The sequence below is a fragment of the Manis javanica genome, chromosome 4 (assembly GCF_040802235.1).
Source record: "Manis javanica isolate MJ-LG chromosome 4, MJ_LKY, whole genome shotgun sequence".
In the NCBI taxonomy this organism is placed as follows: Eukaryota; Metazoa; Chordata; class Mammalia; order Pholidota; family Manidae; genus Manis; species Manis javanica.
In genome coordinates, this window is record NC_133159.1 from 86,306,993 (window position 1) to 86,329,996 (window position 23,004).

The 23,004-nt window shown below is 39.7% G+C and overlaps 1 long non-coding RNA gene across 1 annotated transcript in view; it reads left to right on the plus strand.

Annotated features, from left to right (window-relative positions):
• Positions 1-4,161: 4,161 nt before the first annotated feature.
• LOC118971814 (uncharacterized) overlaps positions 4,162-23,004 on the plus strand; it is a 29,611-nt gene continuing 10,768 nt past the window's right edge. The window contains exon 1 of the long non-coding RNA XR_012129824.1: positions 4,162-4,554. This is a non-coding gene — a long non-coding RNA (uncharacterized lncRNA). The remainder of the gene's footprint in view (positions 4,555-23,004) is intronic.

Below are 23,004 nucleotides of genomic sequence, written 5' to 3' on the forward strand. Positions count from 1 at the left end.
TAGTAGTAGGACTCTCCATATCTGTGCCTTTGAGGAGGAAACACAGTTTTCCTGATTTGCAGAGCAGCTACACTCTCCTTAATAATTACATGCATTTTTTTCATTTGTGCTGTTTATCACAAGTCTTGTCTTGCATATTACCTTAGCAGTAAAGTGCTTTTCTTAATCTTCACACTTTAGGAAGAGAAAATGTGTGCATTTTACTGGGGTATAAAAATAGGCATTAACTTGTAGTGTTGAAGGATGCAGACAGTCAGTCAAATTCTCTGTGTGCAGCAACAGCCTCATAGCAAAGGTCATAAGGTGGCACACACGCACACATGCACACACACATGCACACACATGTACACACAGCCAGTCCTAGGTTAAAGCAAATTAAACAATTGCTTATTCTAGATCTTGCTACATGTTAAGCATACTCACTTCCTCTAATATGGAACTGTTAAGTTTTAATTGTTGCTTGTGGACATGTGATATTTCATTCATAAGAACACAGTTTGGTAAATTTTGTCATATAAATGAGAGTGAGATTTTCAATTATTTAAAGTGGAGACTTTGTGTTTTGGGATTTTCACCTCTGGAATCAGTTGAAGGGGATATTATCAGATATATATTTAGAATAAAAAAGTAAGAAATTATTATCAAGGTAAAATACAAAATGCTGCTTATAGAACTGAATCTCTCTGCAAATTTGCCTCCCTAGCCACTGTTTGGACCACTCAGACCCCACAGGAACATAAGCCTTTCAGGTTGTCATTCCCCTTACACCTCACTCACCGGGAGATGCTGGTTCACCAGAGCTGCAGGAACTTGGGAACTAAAATGTAACAGTAGCTGTACAAACACATTAAATCAAATGAAACACATTAAACCAAAACAAAGTGTTCATAGTTAGTAACAAATAAGCAACAACAAAGCTATGGCCATTAGAAAAGATGTTCAGAAGGAAGTGAACATGACATGCATTAAGACAAGAAAAGGAAATAAAAAATATATTTAGATTGGGGAAGAAGAAATAAAACTGACTTTGTTTGCAAACAACATGGTTCCTTTTTCTTTTTTGCAGTTCAACTTTTTATTTTAGTAAAATCTAAATATGCATAGCACATGTGGTATTAGCATCTAAATCAATACAATAAGCAATTACTAGAGCTATAGTAACCGGAAGTTCAATATTTACAGTCAGTAAGTTTAAATCCATTCTTAAATGATTTTTTGAAATCTAATTTATAACTGAAAATATTGCTTGATGAAGAAACTTGCTCAAAAGCTATCATTGAATGTGCAAGTTAGAGATGATGTTAACACCACAAGGATAACCACCCTGATACCTGTCACAAAAGTTAACTCAAAATGGATCGTAGGCCTAAATGTAAAACACAAAACCATACAACTTCTAGAAGATACCATAGAGAAAGTCTGGCAATGAGTATTTAGATAAATACCAAAAGCACAACCCATGAGATAAAAAGTTGATAGTTGGGACTACATTAAAATAAAAAACTTATGTCTATGAAAGACACTGTTAGGAGAATGAGAAGACCAGCTGCAAACTGAGAGAAAGTACTTGTGGAATATATATCTGATATAAGGCTTGTGTCCTATGTACATATATAATATATACATGTATTATATATATATTACAAACTCTTAAAACTCAACAAAACAATAAGAAAACAAATAGTCCAATTAAAAAATGAACAACAGATCTGAACAAGCACTCACCAGAGGTTATACATGTGGCAAATAAATGAAAAGATGCTCAACATCTTATGTTATTAAAAAATTATAAATAAAACAACAATGAGATGCCAATACATGCATATTAAAATGACCCAAATCCAAAACACTGATAATAACAAATGCTGGTGAGGATGTGGAGCAACAGGATTTGATTTATTGCTGCTGGGAATTTAAAATGGCATGGCCACTTTGGGAGACAATTGGGCTGCTTTTTATAAAACTAGCATACTCTTACCATAGTCATGCTCCTTAATATTCACCCAAATAAGTTGGAAACTTATTGTCAACTCAGAAACCTCCAAGTGAATTTTTATAGCAGCTTTATTTATGTTTGCCAAAACCTGGAAGCAACCAACATGTCCTAGAGTAGGTGAATGGCTAAGTAAACTGTAGCACATCTGTACAATGCAATATTATTCAACCCTTAAAACAGAAATGCACTATCAAGCCATGAAAAGACATGGAGGAATCTTAAGTGCATATTGCTAAGTGAAACAAGTTGATCTGAAAAGGCTGCATATTATATGATTGCAATTGTATGACACTCTGGAAAACTAGAGAAACAGTAAAAAGATCAGTGTTTGCCAATGGTTCACAGGAAGGGAGGGAGGAATGAACAGGTGGAGCACAGGGCATTTTTAAGACAGTAAAACTACCCTGTTTCATATAATAATGATGGACACATGTATTATGCATTTGTCAAAATCCATTGATCTGTACAACACAATAGTGAAGCCTAATGTAAACTATGGACTTTAGTTAATAACAATTTATCAATATTGTTCAATTGTAACAAATTTCCCACACTAATGCAGGAGGCTAACAATAGGGGAAACTGTGTGTGTGTGTGTGTGTGTGTGTGTGTGTGTGTGTGTGTGTGTGTGTGTGTGTGTGTGTGTGTAGGGGGCACAGAGGTGGTATATGGGAACTCTGAGTGTACTTTATGACTTCTTTGTAAACCTATAGCTTCCCTAAAAAATAAAGTTTATTAATTAAAAAAAAATGAAATTATGCTGTGAAAGCAGGTCACCTGGAGATGGTTGCAGTTTGTTTCACCTGGGAGCTAACTAGCTCTAATGGTAGCTCCTCTTTCCTCATGGCTTAATTCGTTGATGAACATTTGTGCCCAGGAAGCCGAGCTGGCTGCTCAGCTGTATAATGGCTGCATAATGGACTGCCTCCCCAGTGCTGAAGCTTCTCTCAGGGAGTCTGGGGAGAATCACCCCCACTGGTGTCATCACGTGGCTCTGGGGCTCCTTGAAGCTATTGGGCTCCCATCATGTTGTTTTTTTAAACCTTGGAGAAGTTTCCCAGGGTCAGAACATCAAGGTTGCACTGGCCAAAGTTGCTCCCAAGAGCCCCCTTCTCTTCTGAAAATCAGCCACACTCCAGGGAACTCTTGATATCTCAACCCTCTCCTCCAATCATCCATCCTCAAAAGGTGAGGTCTGCCCATCCCATTCAGCTCTCCTTCAAGTTTGTTTGACTGTTTTAATTCCTGGACCCAATCAGTCAAAAGTATCATTCATCTTTTACAAAGAGGAAAAAAAGTATTTAAAAATGGGTCCTCTCCACTTTTTTTTGCAAAAAGTCCCAACGTTGCCTAATGATTCTGGTCACTCTTGCAAGGGCAAGTTGATTTGTCTCTTCATTGGACCTCTCAGCTCATGAGAAATGAGAGATACCATACTTGTCCTCTTAGCCTTTTACCCTTTTATAAAAAGAGTTGTTTTTTTCTAGGAGCTCAAAAGCTATCATTGAATGTGCAAGTTAGAGGGATGTGCAATCAAGGGATGTCTGTGTGAGTTCACAAAAATTGCCCTTGGCCACTGAACTTAATGATTCTGGGTGCCCATGAGTCTATTTTCATACCCTCTTAGGGATTTATTATCTATTAATTAACTTACACTCTTTCTGAACCTAATTACTGTGAGGCTGCCACTGTACAATTATAAAAGTCATCTCAATACAGACACAAGTGTGGCCTGCCCTGGCCTTGACAGGTTTGGCTTCTTTTCCCAAGTATATCAAGCTAGGGCCATCTTCCTTCAATTTTAGACTTTCTCGTGGGAGAGTTTCTGATCCCTAAAACCTGCCTATTGATCCAGAGGCTACATTTATATGTGATCTGTAGAAATATGGTCTCCCTAAAAACATACTTGATGTTAGAGATAGATTTCCCCTGGATTAGGAAATGACAGAGTGCGAAATACTGTGTTTGTAAAATCACGTATTTGTTTGAAATTGAAATATACCAACAAAATCATGAAAATGGAAGGATGTAGGGTGACTTTTATGTGACTGCCAGGGAGAATCAAATGGTGAAGTGAAGCAACACCCTCAAAAAGTAAAAGGGCATGAAATAGAGACATAAGGATGGTGTTGAATAAAGTCACTGGAAGGAAAAGGGGAGGAGAGAGAGATTTGGTGGTGCCAGGCCAAGATTCCAGGGCTACGATTCCAGGCCACAGTCTGGGTTATACAAGAGAGTGGAAACGAATGGAAGATGCATCCTCCAAAGCCTGGGTGGTGCCTACATCAGCCACAGGGCTTGAATTCTGTAAAACATCCACACGTCATGACTATGTAACCTGAGACAGCCTTAATTCCTAGGTTTGTTGGTTCTAAATTTATATTTCCAAACGATCTGAGGCACTCCCTGGTATTTTGCTCCTCCTCCTACCTGCCCTCTGCGTCCTCACCTCCACCCCTCCCTGGACCCAGCTACCATGGCTGCTTCATGTCATCCTGAGCCAGCATTTGCCTCTGTTCAGCAGGAGGGACAAGATGCTAAAGACAAGTAGGGCTCAAGTAAGTTTTCCCTCTTAAATAAAGCAGAGAATTGAAATGCAGAAACTTTGGAGAGACAATCCCGTGTTGAAGAAAGACAGGAGGAGGACTGCTTTCTTTCTGTCCTCCCAGACCCTGTCCTCCGAGGTGGGGGAGGCGGTCTGAGCCCTGTGTTTATTTAGATGGTGAAGCTCCAGGGACTTTGGTGGAACAGACTGTTCCCAATTCTAGGGCAAGACTGCTGAGAAGGCAAAGTTCAGCCTGTAAAACAACATTTCTCTGGACAAGTATCTCTTGACTGGGTTGGAATGAGACAAAAGGTAACCATGGGATTTTGAACTTTAGCAAATAAAGAAGGCTTGTGAGTTCCAGGGAGTTGCTTCTTTGGTTTTTAAATTTTTTTTTTTAGGAGAAAAATGGACAAGTTTTGTAAACTGACCAGGTTATTAGCAGGTTCTCAGTTATTGTCACTAGTGTGGGTAGTGTTTGGGACAATAGAGACAGATCAAAACTAATGGTTGCCAGGGGCCCTGGACCCAACCCATTGTCTCTATCTCAATCGGTTTTAACTTTACACAGATGTATTTCAACTAGGGTAATCGAAATGTTATTAATCTGTGAAATCCTGGGCAAATCATTTACATTTCTGAGTCAGTTTCCTTTCTGTAAATTGGGACTAAAGGAGGTTTGATGTGAGAAGTAAATAAGATCTTAAAGTAAAAACTCCAGTATGCAGGAAACACTCGGCAAGCGCTCCTGCCTTCCCCCCTCCAGCTAATGTTGTTAGTGGACTTGCTCAGTCCTTTCTCTTCATAAAGATGTGTAAGTAAGAACAACGCAAGGAAAATTTACCTACTGATATGTTTTGATAAAAGAGGACGATTTGTTTATTTCATGTCCATGGACAGCTTTGCCTGTGCAGGTGCGTGCTGGGCAGTGAGGAACGATGAAAGCATCCACTGCGCGTTCCGTGTCCTTCAGAAGCCTCCAGAGCAGTGGGAAGGATCAGGCAAGGTGTGATAGGTGTTCTGTAAATGGCTAAACAAAAAACACCCCGGGAGTGGGTAAGAAAAGTAAGGTTATTTCTTCATGGAGTGAGCCTAGTGTTGGGACAGAGCAGAACCAGCATTTACTGAGTGCTTTCTAAGCACCAACAGTGCGTTATGAGCGTGTCTATGTTATCATATGTGACCCTTACAACAATGCTGTGTAGGATGTATTCACAGATTCATTCTGCAGGTTAGGAAACTTGATGCTCTGAGAAGTTACTTCTCTGCAATCAAGTGGTAAGTATGTGGTAGAACTGGGATACTAAACAAGTTTTATCTAATGTCTCTGCTTCTTTCTTTACCTCACACTGTTTCAAGGTATTAGGGACAAATGATAATTCCAGGCAAGCTGCCCATTTTTCACAGCGGCAGTTGGTAGAGATGGTAGCAGCTTCTCTCTTGCAGGGGAGAGAAGACCATGCAGAAAGTTGTGTGCAGCATAATGCATGCATTCTTGCTTCTGCTTGTGGAATCTTCCTCAGGTACCATTTCCGTGAGGCAGACCCATCAAACAATTGGATGTATAATACCATTCAAGCAATCTAGAGGCAATCTAGGGCTTAAAATAGGAAATGACACTGATTAATTAAAAACAGAAAAATGACAGTGCATCAGCTTGGCATGGTCCCCTGAGAGCCAGAGCTCCAGGAGCCGTGGCTGTTCTCAGGGGTCTTGGGCACACCTCTCTTTGTAATCTTTCAGGCTCCAAACGAAAGGATTTTTTGTTGTTATTTGTTTGTTTTGATTTTTTAAATAATCTCCTTGCCTTATTCCCCTTCTTACTGTTGCTCTGTTTAGACTTCAGGGACAGAGAGTCTCTCCAGACAGTCTGGAGCCTTTCCAAGAATACTAACCTTCTCTGAAGGGGGTTGCTCTGCAGAGGGGGAAATGCTTGCTTTTCAAAAACACCTCCTTAGAGAGGCCATCAGCTGCCTCATTTTTGCCCTGTCAGGGAAATTTCATCTTCAGATAAGGGATTTGAGAACAGTTGGCTGTCATTGCTTAAAAGACTTAACAAGGACAAATGTCCAGAACATAGACGCCCCATCACGCAGGGGCCAAGGTCTCTTTGTTTATGCCCCTTGTGGCTTTTCCTGCTTTCCTGTCCTCTCTGTCCCAATCTCTTGCCCTGGTCTAAGTCTGGAAGAAATCACAGCCTTTGAAAGTATACTTGGAATAATCTATAGAGAAACAATTTATGGTGTGCCTTTTCCTTTCATTCACTAATTTGTTAGTTCGTTCATTCATTCATTCATTCATCTGAGAAGAATTTTCTATTAAGAAATGTTTGTTACATAACATCATTTTCTTTCCAACCACAAATCATGGAGAGGAAGCTGACTTCCTTTGTTTTGTTCCTCTAAAGACCATGTGAAAGCTGGGTTTCTAAAGAATTAAGTACTTTGATGAATGGCATTTTCACTGTCTCCTCTTCTATCCCCATCAGATAGTTGGAACTCATTTGTCAGCCTTACTCAGCACCACCTCCAACTCTCACCAGAGGCATTGGGCTACGATACAGCATACCTAATGGCAACAGGCATCCTGACACTTGAAGGTTATAGAATTGCAAGGTGTGAGGAGAGTGCGGATATTGAGTACAGGTTCCTTCCTTGACTTATTTATTTATTTAATAACCACTTAGGGAAGTCAGTATGTTCCCAATGCTAAGTCATTGAAACTTAAGATATAATAACAATAATAGTAACAATGACACTTAACATTTATTCAGAGCTTCCTATATGCTACACACAGTTCCAATGCTTTAGATGTTTTAGTCTTTCAAAAGCCAAAACAAGCCTATGCAGTAGTTCACTTATTATCTGTTTTATAGATCAGAAATTGGCAAAGAATGGCCTGTGGCCTGTTTTTGTAAGACTCATTAGGTAAGAATGGTTTCTTACATTTTTGGATTGGTATTAAAAAAAGAGAGAGGTGGGGAGCAGAGAGAGAGAGAGTATAAAATGCTACAGAAACTGTATTAGGCTTTGCAAAACCTAAAATAATCACTATCTAGCCCTTTACCAAGAAAAATTTTACCAAGCCCTGTTCTAGATGAAGCAACTGAGCTAAAAGGAAGTCCATTGTACCCTGGGCAGTCTGTCTGGGTACAAACTCTGCTTTTGAGTTGCTCACAATAAGGCCCAGAGGTTAAAGACACTTTCCTGATTTATGTAGCCAGTTATTGGCAGTGCTAGAACTTTATGCCAAGACTTCCAGGTCAGTGTTATTTATGACATACTCTGTGATGTTCTTGACACACACCCCTAGAATAGATTTTAGAAATCTTCAGTTTTAAACATGTTAAAGACCTTACTTTCTTTTCCTCTTTACTCAGTGCAGTTAGCCAGTGAGAAGAAATCCAAGGCAGCTCAATGCATTTTTGGGTAGGTTTAGTGGTCAGGCAGTCTGAATAACTGTCAGATTTCTGAATCACTGATACCTCTCATCTCTACTTTATCTTGCCTTCCTGCAAAGTTCAGGCTAGTCTGAAAAAGACATGTAGTTCTAACTACCTATATAGTCCAAAAGCTATTTCCATAATGATATTTTGTCTTTTCCTTTTCTCTTTTATTCTTCTATTGACTATACCACCACATGGTTCTGCAATGTTTGTTTTCATTTCTTAGGTTAAAATTATTTCTTGTAAAAGCCTGAAAACTTTAAATAAAATGGATGATATATCTTGAGGAGCTCCAAAATAAATGTGATAAGGAAGATAGCGAGATAAGGAAGGCAGTGCCCCAGGCTTTATCAATAGGAGTCTCTGTACCAACAAGGCCAGCTCTTCATGCACCCTGAGGAGAAGCCAGCCAGGACACACGTCCCTGCCCACTCCTCCCATCAAGGATTATGTTAACTAACAACCTTATTCAAGGTTAACTAATCAACCTTATTCTCTTGGGCTGAGGAAACAAAGCACAGCCACCAATAACTGATTAGGCCAGATACTCATTTTAGAGATAAGTAGCTAAGAATCAAAAAAACTGGAGGAGAAAGAAGCAGCCTGAATGAGAGGCTCTAACATGGAAAAAAAAAATGGAGAAACTAATCCTAAGGAAATAGAGTTAGTACAGGAAATAGGAAATAAATGAAATTCTATTTATGTATCTCCAGAAAGATATGAGATGTTGAACTCATAAAAATAAGAATAGTTGCTATGAAAAAGAGAACACTTAAAAGCCTCAGGAAATTTCAAACTGACTTCCAGAATGTCCCACACCCTTCAGCAAAAAGGTTGCATGGAACAGCTGATCCCTGAGTTAGCAATGGAGAAGAGGTCTATTTCATAGAAATCAAATGCAAGGCACAAATATCATTTTAATTTTTCCAATAGCCACATTACAAAAGTAAAAAGAAAAGGGTGAAATTAATTTTAACAATATATTTTGTTTAATCCAATAAATACAAAATACTATCATTTTCACATGTAATCAAAATAAACAATTCTTATGAGATATTTCAATTCTTTTTCCCTTTTTGTGGCTAGTAGCTATCATAGTGGATGACATAGATCTTGGAGGTCTAATTGAAGGACTTACCCCAGAACAGAGTAAAAAGAAAATCTGAGAGAAAAATGAAGCACCAGGAGGGGTACAGATATTCTCTCAGGAATGAAAGAAGAGATTGGGTGAGTTAGGTGCCCATGTGAGACATGAGGAGGACTCGGCAGAGGGGCAACAATAGAGATGGAGATCAGTGGGAGGATGCAAGATGCCTCTGGGATAGAAACTTGGCGTTTGTTGACAGATTGGCTGTGGAAGATCAGGAAGAGGAAGACAGAAGCAGAGCTCTTCGATTCTGGCTTGAGAAATTTGATGACCAAAAAGTTCTTTTTTGGGAGAATGCATCACGGAACATAGCTCAAAATTTGAACCAGAAATATAGTCTGTGAAGCCAAACTTGCCACGACCAGGTGGTAAGGCCTTTCTTTGCAGGACAGGCCACCTTCCTGCTTACCTGCTTATCTACTACAGGCTGAAAAAGAACTTGCATATTTTACAACTTAAACTAGCAAAGAAAAGGGAGAGAGCTTGTCTTGCTGTGAACACACAGTTGTTTTAGTGAGTCTGTAAAGAGCGTGAAAGTGGAGCATAAGAAATGACATTGATTAGTAAAGAGAGCTCACATTGTAATTCCCATTAGTCTGTATTCAAGGACTTTGGGTATTTTCCCCTTTCTCCCACTCTCCTACCTTTTACTTTCCTGGAAATAAGTACTTTCTGATTATTTTTGAACTGTGGAAAATAGCAAGCCCTGAAATCAAAACTAACAGTTTTCTTTCCCATTCTCAATATTGTGCCTGTTTCTCAGAAACTGGTCACAGTTCAAAGTGGCCAATTCCTTAGAATTCAGTGGCAGGATAATCCTACCATTGTTTTTAAAAAAGTCGACCTAGTACATGTGTATTTATTACCTGAATATTCTTTATAGTCAGACTATATAAAGGTTTAACCCCAAACTTGCATAATATTACACAGTTTACAACATGCTTTTCATATATAATCTCATCTGATCTTCACAATTGTCCTACAAAGAATGTGTAAGTACCAATTTTTTAATAGGTGAAGGAGTATATTTTGAAAGATTTACTAACATGAGATAATCTATATAAAGTGCTTAATAGAATGACTGGAACACAATATATGCTGAATGCTATGTAATAATACTAATGATAATGATAATGATATTAACTTGCTTTATGTTACATAAGAGGTGGTGCTGAGATTTGAACCCAGGAATCCCTGATAATTTTATGAGTAAATTAGCTTGTCAAAGTGAGCCTATCTTTATTCGCTTTTTATCATATAAATAATGTACACAGAGAGTTTGATAGAGAAAAATACATCGCTCACCCATAATTCTACCACTTCAGTATAACAGGTATTTTCATACAAAATGATTTTAGTTTTGTAAAGGTTACATTAGAAAGTATTGCTGATGCTTTAATTTGCCCTCTACTTTCTAGAACCCTTTTATTTTTTTTTCCAAAGTAGAGAAAACCCCTGTTTTTAATTCCTCTTCTTGGGGTTTTTAAACATCTAGATGACGTGTGGAGAGCCCATAATGGCCTGGGATTTTACTGTCATGGACATAGGGAGTCCACGGAGACCTGCGAGCAGCTAGGAGACATTTGAAAATGGCCACTCTGGCTCCTGTGTTGGGAATAGCTGTGTCTCGGATTTATGGGCAGACCCCCACCTGGCTCCAGTGCCTGGGCCCGTGATGGCTTTACCTCCAGCCCCTCCTGAGTACTGGAGGCAAAGGTGTAGGTCTCAGCATGTCTTGTGTGCTTCAGGGCTTCATTTGCCTCCTTGTCTCATTTCTGACCTCAGCTCATTTCCCTAATTCTCCTGCCAGTTCATCCAATTATTTGCAAAAGTTTCTTTTTTTAAACTTTATTGGGCACGTATAACTATTACGTAGAAAGAAGGTTTCACGGTTTCTTGTCAACATACTGCCAGAAACCTTGATTACTTCTGTTTTTCTGAGAATTAAGCAGAACCTTTAGCTGAGAATGGGAGTGAGGGTGTCAATGGGAAGAAAGGGAAGACTGCTTGTTTTAGAGTGTGGTAGAGGAAATTCACCGGGGAAATGCAGGATTTTGTTTTTTTATAAATTCAAAGGGATTAGGCAGGGATCAGTCATTGAGTTCAAGATCGTGGCAGTGGAAGGATTTAAAGACATAGTTCTTCCCCAAGAATTGTAGAGTACTTGGAGAAATAACAAGTAACATAAAACAGTTAGAAGGCTATATTTCATTCTTTTAACCACTTATTAATTTGACAACAATTTATTAATGGTTATCTTAAAGCAGAAGACTGAAACGGTCTCAGCTTAGAGCCTAGCAGGGTGAAGGAAACAGAGTTTTCTAATGGAGGTAGGCATCAAGGAGGTAGCAAATCGGTTCGTCGGCAGGAAGGAGTGTGTGTGGTCAGGAAGAGCGGCAGACAGCTGAGCTGAGTCTGCAAGGATGAATAGGAGACTCCAGGGACAAGACTGGAAAGGGCAGGTAGGTTCATGCCAAGTAATGAAAGACACAGTGAAGAACTGAGAACACAATGTGATTCAGAGATGAGATCGTTATTGGAGTTTGCTGTAGGTATGGGAAGGCTGCATAAAGGAGGTGGATCTTGAGGAACTGGAAGGATTCAAAGGGAGAGCAAATGGGGAGGAGACTTTAGGACAGCAGAGGTGGGAGCCCTGATGGCAGATGTTGGGGTGGGCAGGAGGCATATATGAGCTGGGCAGTCATCACCAGGGCTCTGTATATGTTGCCTTACATATTCTCTTCCTGCAGAGTTGTAGGGTAGTGGGGTGAGAAAGGCTACATAGGGTGGACGGTCTAGACTGTAGAGGGTCTTGCTTAACTCCAGGGTCCACCTCTGACATTCAGTGGTTATTGCTTGAATATGAAAGGAGGTATTTTCCCCTTTGTCTATTTCTGTCTCATAAAGCTTCAACACATTGTTGAACCCAGTCTAGTTTCTTCAAACATTTGAGAACATCTACTAATGGATGAACATCCCTCAGGAGGGAAGCTAGGTGGCACTACATTACTGCCTGGCCACTGCTCTTTCAGAGCGTAGGGCACCCTTGGTTTTAAGTAAGTTTTGATGAATGCAAAACTACTTAATGGAACTTTGAGATAGATGGCCTGGAAGCCTTCTGGAAAATGATTTGTTCCTTTTGTGAATTTTTAAGTAATGAATCACTGTTATTTGGTCCAGAATTAGCTAGCTGATCTGCCTGAATGCTGCTATGAAGGACATCATTCTATTTGTAGATGTAGATCACATTGTATTCTGCTATTTAAGAAATTATTATATTCTGTAAGTAATGCACTGAGGTGATCAAAGATATCTCACAATCTCTTTCTAAGCTTTAATAAAGAAAAAGAGTGTCCTTCTGTTACTTAGCTAGAATTCAAAAGATGAAGATGAGAAATAAAGCTGTCTCTTTTGCCCTTAGTGATAAAATTAGGACTCCCACTGAGGGCTAATGACAGCTAAATAAGTATTTGCCTGAATAAACAGTTGCTGTTTTGATTTCCTCAAAGGTTTTCTTCCTGGGGAAAGTAGCATGGAGAACTAGATTAATTTAATAACACTTTGTACCTGATGCAGTCTGTCAACAGGCTTCAAAAATAAGGTGCTGGCCTATACAGCAGAGTGAAATTGAAAAAGTATCTGGACATCCTCCAAGAGTGGAACATGTTGGCCTAAGGCATATATTTGCTATGAAAGAAGCGAAGTGTGGCAGAGAACACAAAGCAAGTTTACCTAATAGTGAACCTCTTACAGAGGCTTTGTAGTTTACATTAGAAACCCCCCGCCCCATTTCTCTCTTGACCTCTATTTATTATATGAAATTATGTTACCTAAGTTAATAAGCTGAGAACTCAACTCCAAACTAATCTTTGAAGTGCAGCAGAAAGTCCAAGAGCTTCAGAGGTCAGACCCAATCCTCTTCCACAGGGCAGAAGAGGATTGTTATAGTAAATAGAGCCAAGAGTCTGATGGTGGTAATAGATTGAAATGGAAGCAGGACAGGACCTGAGAGGAGAGCCTGAAGGGGTGCACACGGTCTGAAAGGTACAGGATTGCAAGTGAAAACCTTGTTCTGTTTTCTATATGACTTCCTGGTCACATGCTGATATATTTTTTACACAGCTGGAATTATCAGCCCCGTTTAAGAGCTTTACCCTCTTTAGAGAGGTGAAAGAATGATTGTAATCAGCATATTTTTGACTTGCCCTGAATCATATTTTTACTACCCCCATGAATAGTTACATAGTTTTATATTTCCAACATTGTATTAAAATACATGCATTTGGGATGCAAGTACTATGGACAGAAGGAATAAAAAGCATTATAAAAATGACCATTCAGAGCTCAGTAAGAAGTCAGGACATATTTAAGAATTAGTGAGCTAATCAAGTTTTTAAGAACCTGCTTTGGATGAACTAGAATGTTCTAAAAAAAGCGGGGGAGCACATAGAATGTTTCCTGCTGTGCACAGGTGTGCATATTCTGACAATCTTTGGTTAAAAATCAATCAATTGTGGTTTTGAAAAGTCCCAAACGTTTCACCACAGAACATGTAAACCAATTTGAAAAACACACACACATACACACATAAAAGGAAACAAAAACCAAATCGAGCTCTTTGAAAAAGTCTGGTTTCCATGTTTAGTAAAACTTTTATTGTCAACATGTCAACACGTTTCTCTTCTCCTCAATCACTTCCCTTCTTTCTCTATTTTATTATTGAGGGAGAAAATTTCTTTACCTCACATAATAATGAAAGTCACAGAGATCTGAACCAGCCTGTGGCTTTACTATAGTCCCAAATCATCATAATACTTTATAATTGTAACAGCAAACACTTATAGAGCACTTACCATGTGCTAGGGTCTGCATTAGGCTCTTTACATATATTAATCAAATTAATCATCATGATAATTTTATGAAGTAAATTTTCAATTCAGTAAAATTCAAAGCAGTTTTCTGATGTCATGTAAGGATTACTGGAATCTTCTGAATGTTGTGAAGTTTTTTTTAGTCTAAAGTATTCCTTTCAGATCCTCATTGCAGAAAGTATTCTAAGGACCTCTGTTTTTACCAATTTCTCAAAGTGGGAAATTGACTGGAGACTTGAGAAGAGCACCTTTTCCCTTAATTTCCAGCTTACACATTTTATTTTAACAAGGCTAGGATTTACTGCCTTTCTTAGCAGCTTTATTGACAGACACATGCCATTCTGTTGGCTGGGAAAAGGGAATTTGTTTTGTTCTTCCAAAAGATTCATAATTGTGTACTTTATTAAATCCAAAGTTAAGAAATTCTCTCTTTCTCAGCAGACCAAGGGTAAGCAACAATCCGGGAACAACTCTGTTATCTCAAGTGTCCAGTTGGAGGCTTAGATTGAGACTTGGATGAGGTGCACCTGTGACATGTTCCTGGGGTCAAGGGATATGTTTAATTGTTTAATGCCAACCAGACCCCTGGTCCTCTCCAGAAATAGGAGCAATGCTAATACCCCAGTTATTAGGGTTATAACTGTTTCCTCATTCAGCATGACCTTGGCTTCCCATTTTGATAACCCACTACAGTTTTCCTTCTTTCAGTTTGGCAGAAGCGGGACAAGGTTGTTGCAGGCTGGCTCTGTTAGATGCTTGTATCCTTTGGAGGCTTGTTTTTGCATTTATTTCCTACATGAAGATCATGGGTTTGAAATCAGCTGAAAATGTCCACTCTCTGCAAGATGTGCAAGTGTCATTAGAGAGCCTGGAAGCTCCTGTCCCAGCTCCATTGAGCATTAGCTCTGAGACCATGTGACACTTGCTCAGTCTCTTAGGGCCTTAGTTTCTTGACTTTAAATCGGGAAGGTTCAATAAAATATCAAATTAATATTAATATTAATAATAATAGCTGATATTTATGGAGTGCTTCTTCAAGAGCTTAGATGGCTGCTCTCATTTAATCCTTACAACAGCATTGTGAGGCAGGAATTAATAGTGATCAATTTCACGGAGGAGCTCACTGAGCTAGAGAAGGATTGGCTCATTCATTTATTTCACATCGTGTAGCCAGTAAATGGTGGAGACAATACCTGAGGTCAGAGCACAAGACTGTTTATTCTCAAATGTGATCTGCTGACCAGCAGCATTAACAAAACCTAGTGACTTGTTAAAAGGCAAATTCGTGGGCACATGGTAGGCTGGCTGAATCCAAATCTTTGGCTACGGTGCCCAGGAATCTGTGTTTCAACAAGCTCTTTGAGGGGTTCCTATGTAAAGTAAAAGTTGAATCGCGGTCCCAGAACCCGTGTTCCAAGTCCCTATATTGTGGTTTTCTGCATTTTGTCAATCTTTTGAGCATCTAGAACGTTGTCCAGTTGAGTCTGGTTGGCTATGGGGTCATCTCCTTCCTCCCATGCTGCTCTGTGTGCATCCATCCCTCCTGCAGGTGGGCTCCTGACCTTACACAGAACGGCCTGTGCCTAGAGAAAAAACAGTCAAGAGCACAGGAAAAGTGTATTCCTTGGTTGTGACTGCCATGATTCTTCCTGTGGCTCATGCACTATGAATGTCAATGCATATTAAAATTTTACTGCCAGAAACCCTTCTATTTTACAATTCAAAAATTGTTCGAACGGTTGGAAATTTATTTAAATATGGGAACTTATGCCTGTTAAATACATAAACTTGCCCCCCCTCAAAGGGACTCTGATAAACTTTATCAATTCCAGAAGATTTTTAGACTTTTAGTTATATAGTTTAACCATAGAACACTGCATACTTCTCTTTCCCTTGGAAAAAAGTCAAGTTATGTTTATGACCAGCAACTTTAACAGGTGTTGTAAATACACAATTGGATGTATAGCCAGATTTGTTATGTAAACCCTTTTGGGCCTTTAAAAATCTAGGAAAAAAAGGGAACGAAATCTTCATTTTTTCTATGTGGCCTCCAATTGATCCTAGTCACCATCAGATACCATATCAGCAATACATTTTTTTCAGCGTCTGAATTCCTTCCACTTAGTTGCAAATAGACAAGGGTATGGCAGTAAGTGCTGTACTTGTGCAGTGTTAAGAGAAATATGACTATGAAAAAGAAAGGAAATTCCAGCAGGAAAGAGGAAAAGGTTGTTTATGTATATTTTTCTTTACAAAAAGCTTTAAAAAGTACTATTAGAAAAATTAAGAAAACATAATAAAGTACAAGAGGAAAATGAAGATCATTCAGGCTCTCCCTCTTCAGCACCTTTAGCATTTTAGTGTCTGTATCTTTCTAAACTTTTTTGCATATACAGACATATATATCATGGATCTATATTTTATCATAGATCTATATTTAACTCAAACTGGATCTTCCTTTGCACACTTGGCTGTGGTTCACTTCATGTCCACACACACAGATGTGTATATCTTTTCAGGGTAACTCTTGTGGAGGATTGTTAGCCATCCATGTAGTTCTGGTGCTGACCGCAATGTCGTGTCTTCCTGAGGCATATCCAGGGTCATCTGCTCAGAATATGGGGAAATAATGGGGTGGACAGAACATGACCTTCATTGTTGGTCATTTCAAAGCCAAATAAGATGACTGATCCATCCCAAATCCATCACTCACTCTGTTGCCCAAAGCTAGTTTGCTTTCTGTATTTTAAATTTACTAAGTTTGTGCGGTCCTGCTTTAGAAAGTTCAACTTTAAGACACATTGTCTGTGATTAATAGCTCCCTTCCCTTAGCAATAAAGATATTCTACAATAAAATCTGATTTCATTTCTTTTGTTCTTTTTGTCCTCAGGGAAATTCTGCCTGAGGGAAAGCACTTTCAGGGAGATTCCAGGGATCAAATGCAGGCCATTTGAACCATGTCTTAACTGTCTAGTTATTGGGAACACTTAGGGATAAAAACTTTACTGTAAATCTAGATGGATCTAGATTTAGGCCTTATCTACACAAGAACTGGCCTGGGAAAAAGGATAGCTGACTTCAGTAAAACACACAGTGATGAACTAGTTACCAACCGGGTGCACTTTGCTGGACTTTCTCAAGCTGATTTTATGGAACTCTAAAACAAGACTTTTTTTTTGGTGGTGGCTTTTTCTGCCTTTCAAACAGAAAGGCTTCAAAATATGTTTTGCCAAACGATGTTTACTCTAAAGGTTTGCCAATAATTCAAGAATATAATAAACTTCCTGAATTTGATAATAGGCAGTGGCAAATTCTTTATTTTGGTAAAGTATATTAACTGAAGAACATACCGTGCAGGCATTCATGAAAAAAAGTTACCTCTTTCTGCTCCATATCATGACACTCAAGTAACAGCGTGTACTAAAATGGGACCTGGGGAAGATAAGACCAAATTCTTGAAAGTGCACTGAATTGTCCTCTGATGGTCAGAGTGCAGTTGTGCGACTTTAAGAATAAATGTTTTTTTTTAAGTGGTCAGAATTCCACTACCATATCTCCTTAGGAAGATAAATGTAAAATGATAGTTGTCTGGTTTAACAATAATTTTCACTTCTTGCTAACCTGAATCATTAACATTTCATGTCTTTTGTTTCTCCTCTTTCCAAAGAATAGATGGTATTCTTTATTATCCATAAAGATTAAATAGACTGTAAATTATATATTTTAAATGTAACAAGTAATTCTAGTATAGAGGATAGGCCTTAGAAAGTAAATAGAAAACTTAACCAAATATCTGCCTTTTACCCTAATTTGGTGACTACCCAGTATCAAAAAAATCCAGAGTAGAAGCCAAACTGGTTACTAGAAATCTGTGGGTAAGAAGAAGTATTCAAGAGAACAAAATGTTTTTAAATATCCAATTTGGTAATTTGTGTAGATGCTCCCTTCTCAAGGAGGTGGAATATAACTTTTCCCGGCCCTCAAGGATGAGCTGCATTATAGTGATTTCCTTCCAAAGAATACAGTGTGCAAAAGGGTGGGCGGAGCAACTTTATAGAAGAGAAACTTGGCGAACACTACCCCACCAAGGGACAAAGGTTCACACTGACAGCGGTAAGACTCGTTGATAGCGTTTATCCTTGATATCATGTGATGAGAATGTCAATCTGTGGTTTTCCTTCCCCAAACCCATAAACCAACCCTATGTATCATGAAAAAAACACCAAATTCTAGTAGATGGGCGTCCTACAAATTACCTGCTTAAGAGTCCTCAAAACAGTGAAAGCCATAAAAAATGAGCACAGTTTATGAAACTGGCAGAGCCTAGAGGAGCCTCAGGAGACATCACAATGAAATGTAATGTGATGTGCTGGACAGCATCTTGGGGGAGAAAAAGGACATTAGTAAGAACTAAGGAAATCTGAACAAAGTATGCCCTACAGGTAATAACAAGGAACCACTAGTGGTTGGTTAGTTGTGATGGAGGCCTCATGCTAAAGTAAGATGTTAACAACAGGGAACACTGAGTATGTGGCCTATGGGGACTCTGTACCATTTGCAACTTTTCTGTAAATCTAAAACAGTTCTAAAATGAAAGGTTTGTTAAAAAACCTAATTTGACCAAAATATTTGTTTTCAAATACATACTCACTCAGTGTGGAGAATCCGTGCTAGTATTGAAAAGGGGAAACATGTTTTTTTGAGTAGAGAGAATAGAATGTGCTCTGGCCCCAAGATAGAAAGCACCCAGTGGATTTGCCCCCGGGCGTGGCTGGAGTGTGGGGAGGGAGGGCAGAAAGGAGGGAGCAATGAGACAGGACATGGGACATGACACACTGGGGCCACTCACAGGGGTCTTATTTTCCATGCTGAGAATTTTGTCCTTATCAGGGGCAATGAAAAGCCATTAGAGGCTTTTAAGAAAGCAAGTGGGATGATTTTGTCTTGCTATCGAGAGCTGACTCCTACTGAAAGAGAGTGAATTAGCACAGGGAGTCTCAAGGCAGAAAGAGCTCTGCATCCTTGCCCACGTCAGATTAGTTTGGCATGAGACTAAGGTAATGAAATGCATGTTAGGAGAAAGGGCCTTTGGGAAAAAGCTAATCCCTCCTCCATCTCTGTTATTTACTTCTTCGGTAGGTCAACCAACAAGTCTTGGACCAGCCTATACAGCCCAAAACGTGGTGTGCCTCCCTGTGCGGCTGCGTCCTGCGACTGCACCCTGAGAATGGTGTCCTCTGGGGCAGAGCAGCGGCCTGCCACAGGCGGCGTGCCTTGGCTGGGTGCTAAGCTGGGTGCTCCTGGACAGTCCAGAACCAAACAGCTGCACCCTGTGGGCCTGGGGCTCTTCTTCCAGGCAGGCCACACCCAGACTGCTGACCACCCTCAGCTCTGGGAGACTCAGATTTGTTAGCCTCCTCCAGCAGAGCAAAAGCCCTCCCACTGCCTGGGAAGCAGTTCAGCTCCTCACGGGGAGCTCGGTGTTCCTTCCATCCATACTTAGTCCTTGAAAAGTGGCCGGTCAACACACACACACTTCTTCCATTTTATCACATCCTGGTGAGGTGTTAGCCATAGGTGGGGTTTGGTTCCCCTTTTAGGACAGCTGTCTGCCTGGATTGCCCCTTAATCCAGCTCTACTTTAATAGGCAGTAAACAAATTATAATTTTTCACTGGCATTAACTCAATTTTGTGACTTAAATAACAGGATTACCTCAGCACAACTAGGAAAATCTCTTTACCTTTATTCTCCCAGCCCTTTCTTGACATCTCTTAGGGAATAAACAGCTTATGGTTGGCTGGGACTCCTTGGAGAAGGTCTGGGTGAGGCCAGTGGGAGCCCGCAGGAGTAAAAGCCCTAAAGAAGCGCTGATTCACACCGGCTGCAGATTTTGGCCAAGAAATGCACTCATTTCTCCAAATAACCAGCTTTTCAATATAAAGGTACGTAAATAGCAGCAAGAGGGACAAAAGGCAAGGTGTAAGTTTGGTTTTGGTGTTACTTGAGTCCCATACACAAGATATGTGAGGCTTCAAAGCAGAAAGAATAGGCTGGGGGCCAGTGTACACTGCCTTAATTCTTCTTAATTCTTTTTGAAATGGGCTGATTCTCAATCAGCAATCTGGGAGGGGAAGTTCAATTTCATACTTATTTCTGAATAGTTTCCTGGTCCCTCCATGCTGTTTTATAGCTAGCTGCTTTTTCTCCTTTTCTCCCAATCTCCAGTAGCTGAATCTAATCCATACGGATCTCAACATAGGTCACACGAAGTGTAGTGTGAACCTAAACCACCTTTTACTTTTACTTTGTCTTGAGCTTCATCATTTTTTGGGGAGATGTGAAGGTCTGTGCCCTGAAAAAAAGCCCCAGGAGCTTTTTCCTCCTCCTGTGGAGGAGGGCTTGGCAGGGAAGCCTCCCAACTTGTACAGAGCAGGAGCTGCTCATTCAGCTGTGTCCTCAGAGGCAGAAAGAAGCCATGCATTATTCTGGCCATTTTTGAAGGTTTAAGTGGATCACCAACCTCCCCTTCCCTTCTGGGCTCCTGATGTCATTCCCATCAGTGATGCTGAGAACAGAATAGTTAGATTTTCCTCTGTCAACCATCTCACCTCCTTTTGAACTCTACTTCTTTTACTTCCTAGCTGTGCAGGTTGCTTAACCTCTCGGAGCATCAGATACTTCATCTGTAAAACGCAGATAGTAATAGATGCCACCCCATAGAACCTTTGCTATGAAGGTTGAATGAAATGCTGCTGTGCATGGTGCCGGGCACCTAGTGAAGCACCCAAGCAAGCTATTAACTGTTACTGTGAAATGAAAACCTGGACTATGATTGTGCTTGCTACTATTTTCCACTGAACTTGAACACTCATCCTATTTCCACTGGGGAAAGGAGGGGATGCATAAATGGGGGAGAATGTGTGAGAGTTTCAGCAAGCTCTAAACGGTCATGTCAGGCAGCTGGTGACACCAATGCAGCTCAGGCAATTGCAAAGATCCTCTGAGTGACACTTCTCCTACTCCCTAACGGCTTAATGCTGAAATACTGACATGGGTGACAGGTCTTCATTCTCCCCCCAGTTTTCCTGCCTACATGGTTAATCTACGGGCTCTCTCTGTGTGCTGTATCTGTTGAAAAATCAAATTCTAACAGAGATGTCTAAAAAGTATTAAATTTTTACATCCAAGAATATTGCACTGCAAATCCTTCCAGGGATTCTGGCATATCAGGCGAATAAACATGGTCACGCCATGTGTTAGGGCTTTAAGGAGCTGCGTTCTGGGGACAATACTTCGAGCGATCACTGTCTTTGGTCAGATTCAATGTGAAAACAAGCAAGTGACTGCAGCAGCTACTAAGCGTTAGAATGAATTATTTAATGACAAGTAAATTCTCATTTTTCCAAGGTGGTGTGGCAGTGAAGTTGCCTGAGGGATGGATGAGATAACAGGACATACCAAGCTGTCTTGCAGCCTCATCGTATTTGGTGCAGGGTCTTGTTCCAGTGCTTTGTATTAGGCATTTGACATAACATCTCAGATTTAACCATATATTTTAATCTTATCTCCTTTCTAAGGAAGAATATTCCAGTATCCCAGTGTACAATATTAATAGATCTACCTCTACCCATGGCTCCTATAATAATTAAAATAACCAGAAAGACTACTAAGCATTTATATAAATCTAAGCATACTAAGCATAGCTATGTATCAGGCCTGGGGCTAAACAGTTTGCATGTTTTGCATTCTCTGAACTCCAATTTTATATTTTAAACTTGATTTTGCCATCCTACTAATTTATTTTCCATTAAATAATTCACTCTAATGTTTGGTAGCTGCTGCAGTTGCTTGTTTGTTTTTGTTCAGAGTATTGTCCCCAGGATGCGGCTCAGACACAGGCATTTCAAACCTAACAGGATCAAAACAAAAGTTATGATTTACTTCTGTAACTTTGGTATTTTCCATCTTAGTAAATGCCACTGGTCTCCCAATCGCAGAAATCTACAGCATTCATCCTTGATTTTGTCATTCTATTCTTATTCCCTATATAATCTCTGACAGTCTTGCTATATCCCATCTCCAATGTAAATTCAGAGTCTGCCCATTTCTCTACAAATAACGCTTTCACCATCCTAGGACACACTGCTGTCCCTCTTTTGGCCACTGAAATAGCTTCCTCCCAACTGTCGCAGTTTTCCCCTATAATAATTAAAATAACCAGAAAGACTACTAAGCATTTATATAAATCTAAGCATACTAAGCATATATGCACAGAGCATTATGCACATAAGCATTATGCACAGAGAGCTCCATTATGCACAGAGAGCAGAGTGATCCCCCACCAACATTTTACTATGAAAATTTTGAAACATGCAGCAAAGCTGAAATGATTTTGTAGTGAAAATTCATACCTACTATCTAGAACTCACTATTAGCGTTTACTTAGATGTGTAGTTTGCTAAGGCTGCCCTAACGCAATACCACAGACTGGGTTACTGAAATCACAGGTATTTATTTTCTCAGTTTTGGAGCCTAGAAGTCCAAAATCAAGGTGTTGGCAGAGCTGGTTTCTTCTGCGACCTCTCCCCTTGGCTTGCAATGGCCACCTTCTTTCTGTGTTCACTTATGGTTGTCCTTCAGGCTGTGTTGTCTGCATGCTAATCTCTTCTTCTCAGGATGTCATTCATATTGGATTAGGGCTCACCCATATGATGTTATATTACCTTAATTACCTCTGTAAAGATCCTATCCCCAAAGAAGGTCATATTCTGAGGTACTTGGGGTTAAGTACCTCATATGAACATATGTATCAACATACAAATTTTGAGGTGATAGAATTCAGCCCATGATACATTGTTTCACTATATGTCTGTCCATCCATCTACCCTTCTATTCATCCATTAATCCATCTTAATTTGGGTGCATTTCAAAGAAATTGCAAATTTCTGTACCCTTTACCCTAAACATGCCAGCATATATATATATAATTAACTAGAG